Here is a 12,191-nt window from a genome sequence, read left to right on the forward strand (position 1 = left end):
ATTGAGGAGGCCAATCAGCCCATCTAGTCTGTGTGTGGTAGAATAGACACAGTAGGCTGAAGAGCCTGTTTCCATTTTGTAACTCTAAGCGAAACTCGAATCCAGCCATTCCAGTCTAATTTTACAGCTGAAATTGCTGCCCAGTGGATCAATATTTCCTACCACTACTGTATGTTTAAAATGTCTGTCAGTGGCAGGCAATGTTGGTAGTATTGAAAAAGGTGTCTGTCATTGCTTCTGCCTTGCTAGAGCAGATTTCAAGGCATGTCTTTGGAGTGTGGGAGGAAATTGGAGCACCCAGGGATAACCCACGTGGTCACAGGGAGAACGTACAATATCTGAACAGACAGGATCGAGCCCGGGTCTCTGGCGCTGCGAGGCAGCAGCTCTCCCACTCCATTACTGTGCCACCCCTGAGGGGCAACTGTTTCACACAGAGGATGGTGAGTATATGGAACGAGCCTCCAGATTGTAATTAAGGCAGCTACTATAATAACATTTAATTGACATTTACACAGGTACATGGATATGAAAGGTTTAGAGGGTTAGCAGCAGCCGCCCGACTCGGGGCTGAGGCGGGCGGCGACCCGACCTCGGAGGTTCGGCCGCGGGCCAGTGGACGACATCGACGGGAGCTCGCAGGTCCCAGGTTGGTGACCTGTTTTTCCGGTGCTCCCACAACAACAGCTTCGTCCGCTGGACTGGAGGGCGGCAGCTTTGGCAGCTTCGTCCACCCCGGGCCGCGGAGTTTGAACCGGCCCGTTCGCAGAGCACGGTTAAGGCGTGGGACTTATTTACCATCACCCGGTGGGGTCACAATATCGGAGGCTTGGATCGCCTCGGCGCAGAGGGAGAGCAAGGAGGGAAGAGACAAAGACTTTAAGACTTTTGCCTTCCATCACAGTGAGGAGGTGTCTGGTGAATTCACTGTGGTGGATGTTAAATTTGTGTTTATTGTGGGTTTTGGTATTTTATTATATGTATGACTGCAAGGCAACAACATTTCATTCAAAGATACTTTGACTTTGACTTTGACTTTGTTATGAGGCAAATGCAGGCAAATGGGACTAGTGTTGATGGGCCATCTTAATCTCCATAGACAAATTGGGCCAAAGGGTCTTTTTCCATTATGAATGACTCTAAATGAAGCAACGCTTCACAAAAGCAGTCGGATCTTTTTGCAGTGACATACCCATATGATTCACTCTTTTACGTAGGAAGGAAATGTATTCTACCAAAGATAGTCACAAAATGCTGGAGTAACTCAGCGGGACAGGCAGCATCTCTGGAGGGAAGGAATGAGTGACGTTTCGGGACGAGAGTCTCGACCCAAAACATCACCAATTCCTTCTCTGCATGCTGCCTCTTCCACTGAGTTAATCCAGCATTTTGTGTCCATCTGTGATTCAGTCTTTTGATTGATTGAAAGTCGCAGTATGAAAAACAGGCCCTTCGGCCCTATGGGTCCATGCTAACCATCAATCACCCATTCGTACTAATTCGATGTTATCCCACTTTCACATCTACTTCCTGCACACTAGGGCCAATTAACCGACAAACGTACGTCTTCAGGAGGGGGTGAGAAAACCAGAGCACCCGGAGAACACCCACGCGGTCACAGGGAGAATTGCATAAACTCAACACAGTGCTGTAATTTCTCAGTGATTCCACGGGAAGTCTGTAGTATGAGTTGCCAAATATATTTTTACTGTATCTTAGTACACGTGACAACAAATACCAATAACTTCATCAGTTGGGGCATTCACATTGGTATTAAATTAGAACATAGAACAGTGCAGCACAGGAACAGACCCTTGGGCCCACAATTTATTGAATCATAGTCATAGAATCATACAGCGAGGAAACAGGCCCTTCGGCCCAACTTTCCCCCACCGGCCAACATGTCCCATCTACACTAGTCCCACCTGCCTGCGTTTGGCCCATATCCCTCTATGCCTATCCTATCCATGTACATGTCTAAATGTTTATTAAATGTTGCAATAGTACCTGCCTCAGCTACCTACTCTGGCAGCTCGTTACATACACCCACCACCCTTTATGTAAAAATGTTACCCTTCAGGTTCCTATGACAGCATTCCCTCCTCACCTTAAACCAACAGTATGTTCTCTAGTTCTCCATTCCCCTACACTGAGCAAAAGACTGCGCATTTACCCGATCTGTTCCTCTCATGATTGTTTACACACCTTGATATGCCACTGTAGGGGGCCATTCAGCCCATTACGTCTAAGCCTGTTCCCAACGTCCTTGTAAATTTCAAATTATTTTTATTTTGTTCATTTCTCTTAAAAGCTTAGAATGAGTCAGTTTCCACCACTTATACATCTCAGATCGTAACCACTCGCTGAGTGAAAAATAACTACATCCAACATCTCAATTACTTAGTTTAATTTAGCTTAGTTTAGTTTAGTTTGTTGTCATGAGAACCCAGGTAGTTTAGTTTAGTTTAGAAATACACAGAATCCACTCTGGCCACCGATCCCCATAACACTAACACTATCCTACACACAGACTGGGGACAATTTACAATTATACCAAGCCAATTAACCTACAAACATGTACGTCTTTGGTGTGTTGGAGGAAACCGAAGATCCCGGAGAAAACCCACGCCGGTCACGGGGAGATGCACAAATTCCTTACAGAGAAGCACCCGTAGTCAGAATCGATCCGAGGTCTCTGGTGCTGTAAGGCTGCAACTCTACCGCTGTGCCACTCTGTATAGTGTACAGTGAAAGGTTTTTTTGTTGTATGCTATACAGTCAGTGGAAAGACGTTATGTGATTACAATCAAGCCATCCCAGTGTACAGATATAGGATGAATGGAATAACATTAAGTGTAAGATAAACTCCAGTAAAGTCTGATTACTTCAACAGTCCCTATGTTCATAAATCAAACCTTAGAGCTCTCTCCAGTGTAAGGGTATACCTCCTTAAATAAAGGGACTAAAACTTAATTGTATATGTCTCAGAATGTATTACTGAGCCATCATTAAACCAGGTCGGGAAAGATTGCCTGCTTTATTTTGTATAAGCAAAGTTAATTGAAGAAAATGTAGCTCACCCCATTTGTGTCATTTATTGCAATACTGACATATTGTTGTCAGTTTTGCTCTTTAGAAACAGAGCCACTTTTAATTATTATGATCAGTGACGCTATCCAGAATTCACAAGTGAGCAAACAGACCAGGGAAAATATAAAGCAAGTCCCAGAGTAAAGAGCATTGCATAAATTATCTAGAATTAAAAATTAATCTATTCATGCAGCTATGCATTTAAATATATTAATATATTGGCTTTCCCCTCATATGCTTGGACAATTATGCCATATGATTACATTATAATTTATAGCAGAGAGTCATTTTGCTTGTGTTTTTTTTCCTTTATTTATGGATTATAATTAATGCTACAGGTCTTTTTGAATGCATAATGAATAAAGAGGAGGTTTGGAATATTATTACAGGAGAAACGTCCCATGAGTTGGTCTAAATATGGACTCTATGCAATCTGAATGGATGCTGCACCCAGACAGGATGCTGTGGAGAGTCATTAATGAAACTGAAACCATAGAGGTTTATACATTTATAGCTATCGGAATCATCTTCCCATTCTACCATTCCCATCAAATCAGTAACTACTGAAAAAGTCTCATCTTTCTACAAAGATAGACACAGAGTGCTGGAGTAACTCAGTGAGTCAGGAATCTTCTCTGGAGAGCATGGATATGTGACGTTTCAGGTCGGGACCCTTATTTAGACAAATTCTAATGGGAGGGGGGGGGGGCGTGGGAAAGAAAGCTTCTGAGTCCCGACCTGAAAAGTCACCTTTCCATGTTCTTCAGAGATGTTGCCTCTGATGTTGCCTGAGTTACTCGAGCATTTGGTATCTTCCTATGGTATAAGTCATCATTTCCAGTTCCTTGTTAGCTCATCTTTTTCCATCTTGCTTACTGCAAATCTCTCCTGGAACGCATCTCTGGAGGGAATTGGCAGGCGATGTTCAGTGTTGGAACCCTTCTTCACACTGGGAAGATGACCATTTTTGGAAGAATGTTCCTGACCCGAAATGTCATCTGTTCATTTGTCTCCACCTCCAGCACTTTGGGTTTGATTCAATACCAAGTGGTCCGATGAAAATTTGTTGACCTGAACCATTATGCCTCTTTCTCCCTCCCCATATGCTGACCAACCTGTTGACTTTTTCCAGTATTTTCTGTATTTTTAGTTCCGGTCCACTCCCTACCCAGTTTTAACAATTTCAATCATGTTCTTCCCACCGTTTCCTGCATATCAGTTTTTTGATGCAGCTTTAGAGGACTTTGGTTAGGCTGTAGTTGGAATATTGTGTGGAGTTTTGGTCGCTTCATTATGTGAAGGATGTGGAGACCTTTCCCCAGGGTGGAAATGTCTAAGACCAGAGGGCACGGGTTTAAAGGAGATGTGCGAGTCAAGTTTTTTACCCAGAGAGTGGTGGGTGCCAGGAAATAGCTGCCATGGCTTATGGTAGAGGCAGGTACAATAGCGAAGGCTTCATTTAAGAGACTTTTGGATAAGCACATAGATACTGTATGTAAGTAATGGAGGAATATGGATCGGGTGCAGACAGAGGAATTTAGTTTATCTTGGCATCACAGACTTTGTGGGCCAAAGGGACTGTTCCTGTGCTATACTGGTGAGCTGCGGCCAGGTCTTGCTCACTCGCTGTGGAACTGTGAACCCACGGAATGGGAAAGACTCAGTGGGCCACACGGCTGGATGCAGAAAGACCCGGCAGACTGTAGAGAGGAAGCCACCAAGCACAGCCCTTGCTCATCCCCCAATGACCAGAGAACCAAAGAGGAGGGAGCCAGTGACAATGGTCATGAGGAGCAGGGCTGGTAGGAATGTAAACTGTGGTCTTACCTTCTGCTCCCTCAAAGGCGGCTGCAGGAGGCACCCCGGGTCATGAAGGTGGCCGGGTGAGGAACAGGATAATCAAATAAAGGTGATGGTCTGGGCTTTAGAAATGGTGCCAAATCTGTTGACTCAAAAAATAATTTAACTGAGTTTTGCACGTGACAATGAAGCACGATTGTACCATTGAATGCCCTGTGTACCAATTCTGGAAAGGTTACTGACTGTGAACATACGGAAAATAGCCTGAGCAATGAATTGGTGGTGGAAGGTTATGGTGTAATCTATCTGTGCACTGTAATTCTAATTCAATCTCGTCAATTTATATCCTTCTCAGACACCAATCTCTTGCAAATTGATAATCAGCAAATCAGTTACAGCTGTATCTCTGCAACCTAGCTTTTAGCTAATTATCCCAAAAGAGGAAGAAATTATATGGTGTCCTTTGTGACCCTGGAATGATCTGACGTTGTTCATAACTGCTGAGATCATTGCCATCATGTCAGAATTGATGAACCTCATATTGGAACAATCGGTCTCAAGTGGCAAAAGGACACAAGGTGCTGGAGTAACTCAGCAGGTCAGGCAGCATCTCTGGAGAATGTGGATATGTGATGTTTTCAGGTCTATACCCTTCTTCAGAACCCACTTCAAGTTGTTTTTTTCTGAAGCCTTCCAGCATTATGAAAATTATTCCAATCCGGAGTCGGAAAGATTAGTTCACTGCAATTTAAGCTGGAAAGAGTGCAGAGAAGATTTACGAGGATGTTGCCAGGACTTGAGAGGCTGTGCAATAGGGAGAGGTTGGTGTCATAAAGGTAAATAAAATCATGAGGAGAATAGATAAGGTGAATGCACACTTTTACCCAGGATAGGGAAATCAAAAACAAGAGGACATATGTTTAAGATGAGAGTGGTAAGATTTAATGGGAACCTGAGGGCCAATTTTTTTACAGATGTTGGTGGTCAACACAAGAACAGGCCCTACAGCGCACAATGTCTATACCGAACATGATGCCAAGACCAACTCTCATTTACCTGAACAAGTCCAAGTTACATTTATTGTCACATGCACCAATTGGTACCATGAGATTTGAGTCACCTTACAGCCATACAAATAAAAGAACACAATACACAATAGGATTTAATATAAACATCCACCACAGCGGAATCAATGTTTCTCACTGTGCGGGAAGGCAATAAAGTTCAGTCATCTTCCTCTTAATCCATAATCCATATCCCTCCATTCCCTCCATATTCATGTGCCAATCCAAAAGTCTCGTAAATACCTCTAACACATCTGCTTCCACCATTGTCCCCTGTAGGCACCCACCACCCTGTGGGTAAAAAGCATGTCGCACACATCACCTTTAAACTTTGCCCCTCTCACCTTAAAGCTATGTCCTCTAATATTTGCTATCACCAATAAATCTATGAGTGAAAAAAACCTTCTTGGTCTGATGTTTATCTATGGCCACTATCTATAAATGAGCACCATCATTTCTACTTAGGTGCATGGGGGATGATGTTGCAGTGGGGAGTGGGTGATGGGAGTTGATTGTATAATTTGAATTTAATTTAGTATAGTTATGTTTATTGTCACGTGTACCAAGGTACAGTGAAAAGCTTTTGTTGCACGATAACCAGTCAGCGGAAATACAATACATGATTACAATTGAGCCATCCGCAGTGTACAGATACATGATAAAGGGAATATTGTGAATAATGTTTAGTGGAAGATAAAGTCCAGTAAACTGCCCCTGAATCTGGAGGTGTGCATTTTCACACTTCTGTACCTCTTGCCTGATGGGAGTGTGGAGAAATGGGTGTGACCAGGGTGAGACTGGTCCTTGAATATGCTGGTGGCCTTGCCGAGGCAGCATGAAGTGTAGATGGAGTCAAAGGAAGGGAGGTTGGTTTGCGTGATGGTCTGGGCTGCATCCACAATTCTCTGCAATTTCTTGCGGTTTTAGATGGTGGTGTTCCCAAACCAGTGATCAGAGACTAAAGTCCCGATATACCCGAGACAGAAACAGCAGCTTCAAGTTCGCCTTTCATTTATCCCTCAGCAAGAAGTTTGGATGGACACGTTAATGGTTCTTGACAATTGTCCGTCTAGCTTTAACACAGCAGATCATGAGGGCACTCTCACAGTAAAAGTAATCAGGCACCACAGGAAAAAATACGCTCAAAATTCAGAGGATGCTCTAAACCACTCCACAGCGTGAGGTTTTTTTTCTGAGATGTAGCTGTTGTTGTAATGTAGGAAACACAGCAGTTAATTAGCCCTCAGCAAGTTGCCATAAACAGCAACGTGTTAAAGATTAGATCATAATAGATAGGATGATAAGTTAGCAAGGCTATACTTTGAATCTGCTGTATCGTTTGATCTCATGGGTGCCTCTCTGACTTCAGGGCACCTTGCCACTTAATCCCTGCACCCGGCATCACAATAATGTATTCATCTCACCCTTGAATACTTTATGATTGAGTATCCACAGACCTCCAGTGTAAACAATTTCAAAGGATCACAGTGGCAAAAATTCCTCTGATCCTCAGTCCTAAATGATCTCCACTTTACACTGTAACAGTGCCTCTAGCTTTTGGTTCTTCATTTTAGTCCCCACTGTCTGAAGCTGCTCAGCATCTGTGAAGTTATCTTATCTGTGAGTGATGTTAGTCCACAAATTCACAAGTTGTAGGAGTAGAATTAGGCCATTCGGACCATCGAGTCTACACCGCCATTCAATCATGGTTGATCCCTGCCTTCTAATCCCATTTTCCTGCTTTCTCCCCATAAACCTTGACACTGATTCTAATCAACAATTTGTCTATCTCAGCCTTAGAAATATCCACTGACGGCCTCCACAGCCCTCTGGGGCAATGAGTCCCACAGATTAACTACCCTCTGACTAAAGAAGTTCCTCCTCACCTCCTTTCTAAAAGAGCTCCCTTTAATTCTGAGGCTATGACCTCTGGTCCTAGACTCTCCCACCAGTGGAAACATCCTTTCTACATCCACCCTATCTATGCCTTTCATTATTCTGTAAGTTTAAATGAGGTCCCCTCTCAACCTTCTAAACTCCAGCGAATAGAGGCCCAGTGCTGTCAAATGCTCATCATATGCTAACTCACTAGTTCCAGGAATCATTCTTGTAAACGCCCTCTGGATCTCCCCAGAGCCAGCATTTCCATCCTCAGATATGGGCCCAATTTTCTCACAGTACACCACATGCGGCCTGACCGGCGGCTTAGAGAACCTCAGCAATACATCTCTGTATTTGTATTCCAGTCCTCTTGATATAAATGCCAGCACTGAATTTGCCTTCCATACTACAGATTCAACTTACAAATCCAAGTCCCTTTGCACCTCCGATTTCTGTATTCTCTCTCCATTTAGAAAATAATCTATGCCTTTATTCTTATCACCAAAATGCTTGACTCCGCACTTTACTATACTGAATTTCATCTGCCACTTCTCTGCCCACTCTCCTAACCTGACCAAGTCCTTCTGCAGAGTCCTTGGTTCCTCACCACTGCCTGCCCCTCCACCTATCTTAGCATCATCTGCAAACTTGGCCACAAAGCCTTCTATCCCCTTATCCAATTCATTAAGATACAACGTGAAGAGAAGTGGGCCCAGCACCGACCTTTGCAGAACTCCACTAGTCACTGGCAGCCAACCTGAGAAAGCACCTTTCATTGCAACTCTTTGTCTTCTGCCATCCAGCCAACCCGCTATCCATGCTAGTATCTTCCCTTTAATATCATGTTCCCTAACAGCCTGACATGCAGCACCTTATCGAAGGCCTTCTGAAAATCTAGGTAAACAAAATCTACAGCCTCCCCTCTGTCTATCCTGCTATTAACTTCCTTAAAGAACTGTGCAGATTCGTCAGACACAATCTTCCTTTCACAAAACCATGCTGACTTCAGCCTATTTTATCGGGAACTTCAAAGTACTGCGTAACCTCATCCTTTATAATTGACTCTAAAATCTTACGAACCACCGGTCAGGCTTGCTGGCCTATACTTTCCGCTGGTAGTTATCACCTGCTGGTAACTAACTTTGTTTTAGTTTAGTTTAGTTGAGTTTAGATATACAGCACGGAAACACGCCCTTCAGCTCACCGAGTCCACGCCAACTAGCGGTCACCCCGTAAACAAGCACTACCCTACACACAAGGGACAATTTACAATTTTTACCGAAAGCAATTAACCTCTAAATCTGTACGTCTTTGGGAGGAAACTAGAACACGGATAAAACCCATGCGGTCACAGGGAGAACGTTCAAACGCCATACAGAAAGCATCCGTAGTCAGGATCGAACCTGGGTCTCTGCTGCTGCAAGGAAGCAACCCTACTGCTGCACCATTGTGCTACACCACAGTTCAGACAAAATAATGTCTTCAGCACTGCTCAAATATCTGCTCAATCTTCCCATCCAAAAGGCCATACTTAGAGCATTGAATAGCCCAGGAATAAGCCCTTTGGCCCATAATACACATGATGCCAAGTAAAACTAATCTCTTCTGTCTGCACGTGATCCATGCCCTTCCATTCCCTACACATCCATGTCCCTATCTAAAAGCCTCTTAAACACCACTACCATATCTGCCTCCACCACCACTCCTGGCAGCAAGTTCCCACCACCCTCTGTGTAAAAGGTCAAATGCAGGCAAATGGGACTAGCCCTGAATGCCATTTGGTCGGCATGGACGAGGTGAGACAAAGAGCCCGTCTCCGTGCTGTACAGCTTTATGACTATAACATCTGAATCACTTCACCTCTCGTTCCTTGGTGCCATTGTAAAAATAAAAGACGTGGCATCTTACAGGAAGCACACCAGCTGGTGACTTGATAGACACAAACTTGAAGCTATTCTTACATGCTTGGGTTCAACTGATTAAAAATAGGCAAATCTTACATTTTTTCCTTTTCCTCCATTTTTTCAGTGTTACTGAACACTCCTCACACTGATAGATGCCCTTTAAGCAAGAAGAAAAGCAATGTTTCACTGAAGTGTTAATCAGATCAAACCCCTGGTAATTTTCAGTGGAAAGCACTAATTGAATTCTGCAGCACAAATAATGTATCATAATGTCAGACTTCACGTACGAAAAAAAAAATGACATGGTTAATTAAATTTGCCAACTGTCTCCTGTTACTGCGGTCTAGCCCAAAAACATTTATATCCTCGCTGGTTCCTGTGGACACACAGCCCACATAACCTGCCAACAGTGAGATTGCCTCTCCTTCGCAATGCACAGTGATTTTGACAGCTGAATCTCTGTTCAAGGGGCCTGAGGGCCACAGTGCAATCCCATTGCATGACATCAAGGAGATGTGGAGATGGAATCCTCTTCTCCATTGACATTAGGTCTTGGTTTCTGTTCCTCGACTTCTAATTTACTCTCCCCATCTCCTGGGGGTCCATGATGCTGTGGAAAATTGCTAGCTTGAGGGGATGACAAGGTCGTTCAAAGCCATCAATCCTTTCATGCCCCTGCTGTCCTAACCATCCCAACCTGCTATTCAATTCCATTTTCAACACTCGCTTGTGCCGTATCTGCCAGACTGCTCTATATATATAATATGCCAGTGGCTTTTTTCTTTGTGAAGGAACAGCTTTTCGGCACCCCAGATGTGGCACGTATCTTTATTAATCGTGCTTAGCTCATGGATAATGCAAGTTAATGAATCAGAACATGTATTTGTCTTGACTTAGAGTTCAAGGGTGGTGGTGGAGGCAGATACAATAGTGATGTTTAAGAGGCTTTTAGGTCAGCACTTGGATATGCAGGGAATGGAGGGATATGGGCACATGGATAAGTAGCGAATGGAAGGATATGGACACATGGATGTACAGGGAATGGAGGGATATTGGCACATGGATATGCAGAGAATGTCGGGATATGAATCATGTGCAGGCAAAGGAGATTAGTTTAACCTGACATCATGTTCAGGACGAACATTGTGGGCCGAAGGGCCTGTTCCTGTGCTGTCCTGTTCAATGAATACAAAAAACATCTAACATTATCCATCTTCACTACAACCTCCACAGCCTGAAAATCATTTCCTGGTCGTGAGTTCAACATTTCCACTCCATGTAACATCAACCCTGGACATTGAGGTGTAGTTTTAACCCAGTGCTTCCTTTTCGTAGACTCCACCCAACAGAGGAAATAACCCTCTCTACTGACGTTGTCAAAAATCTTCCAGTCATCCTAAATGCAAATGGTTTGCTGATTTGAAATGCTACTGAATGATTAAATCAACCATGAGACAATGATTTTCAAATTAGCTATTTTTGCTCTTCATTTTGTCGGAATTCTGAATCCAACAGAACATCTCTTGACAAACTAATTATGTGTTTTATGAAGTCTCAGCTGTGGTTAAAAATTCACATCTACGCATATTATTACACGTCAGTTGTTCTAAATGGAGACCGTTTGACAGCTACTAATGCCTATTAGCTTTGCTCATTCGGAAAATAAATTCTGAACTTACTTTCCACCCTCTCCCAAGTACAATCGAGCTGAAGAAGGGTCCCGACCCGAAACGTCACCTATCCGTGATCTCCAGAGATGCTTCTTGACCCGCTGAGTTACTCCAGCACAGTAGTTTTTTTCCAAGATTCCAGCATCTGCAGTTCCTTGTGTCTACTATTCTTAGTTTACTGCCTTCTTCTCCTCTGGCACAATGGGCTTTTAGAGTGGGCAGACTGGAAGAATGCTTGTGAGGAGGATAAAAAGTAACAGGGCCCATTTGGGTTAGTTATTTTTTGGATGCATTAATAACAATAGGATACGATACGATGCGATAAAACTTTATTCATCCCCGGAAGGAAATTGGTCTCCCGACAGTCACAACACACAAGGTACACAAAAACGTGAAATTAAAAGTGAGAACAAAAAGAAAAAGACAAGCGACTGTTGGCTGGATGCCATGTGCACAGTGCCTTCACCGGAACAAATGACCAAACAAACAAACAATGTTACATTTTCAGAACTTCTGGATTCGGGTCGTAAGTCTTCCAATGGTTCAATGTTCTTTGAATTGAGATTTTTCCCAGGATGGAAAAATCGGTATGGGAGGGCATAGTTTTAAGATGAGATAGGCAAAGTTTAAATGACATGTGCGGAGATTGTTTTTACATAGAGGGCGGTGAGTGCCTGGAACGCACAACCAAGGTTGGTGGTTTAGGCAGATATGATAGTGGCATGTAAGATATTTTTGACAGGCACATTGATATTCAGGTCAGGCCGGGGGGAGTTCCCCTC

Source organism: Amblyraja radiata, chromosome 17, assembly GCF_010909765.2.
Source record: "Amblyraja radiata isolate CabotCenter1 chromosome 17, sAmbRad1.1.pri, whole genome shotgun sequence".
Lineage (NCBI taxonomy): Eukaryota > Metazoa > Chordata > Chondrichthyes > Rajiformes > Rajidae > Amblyraja > Amblyraja radiata.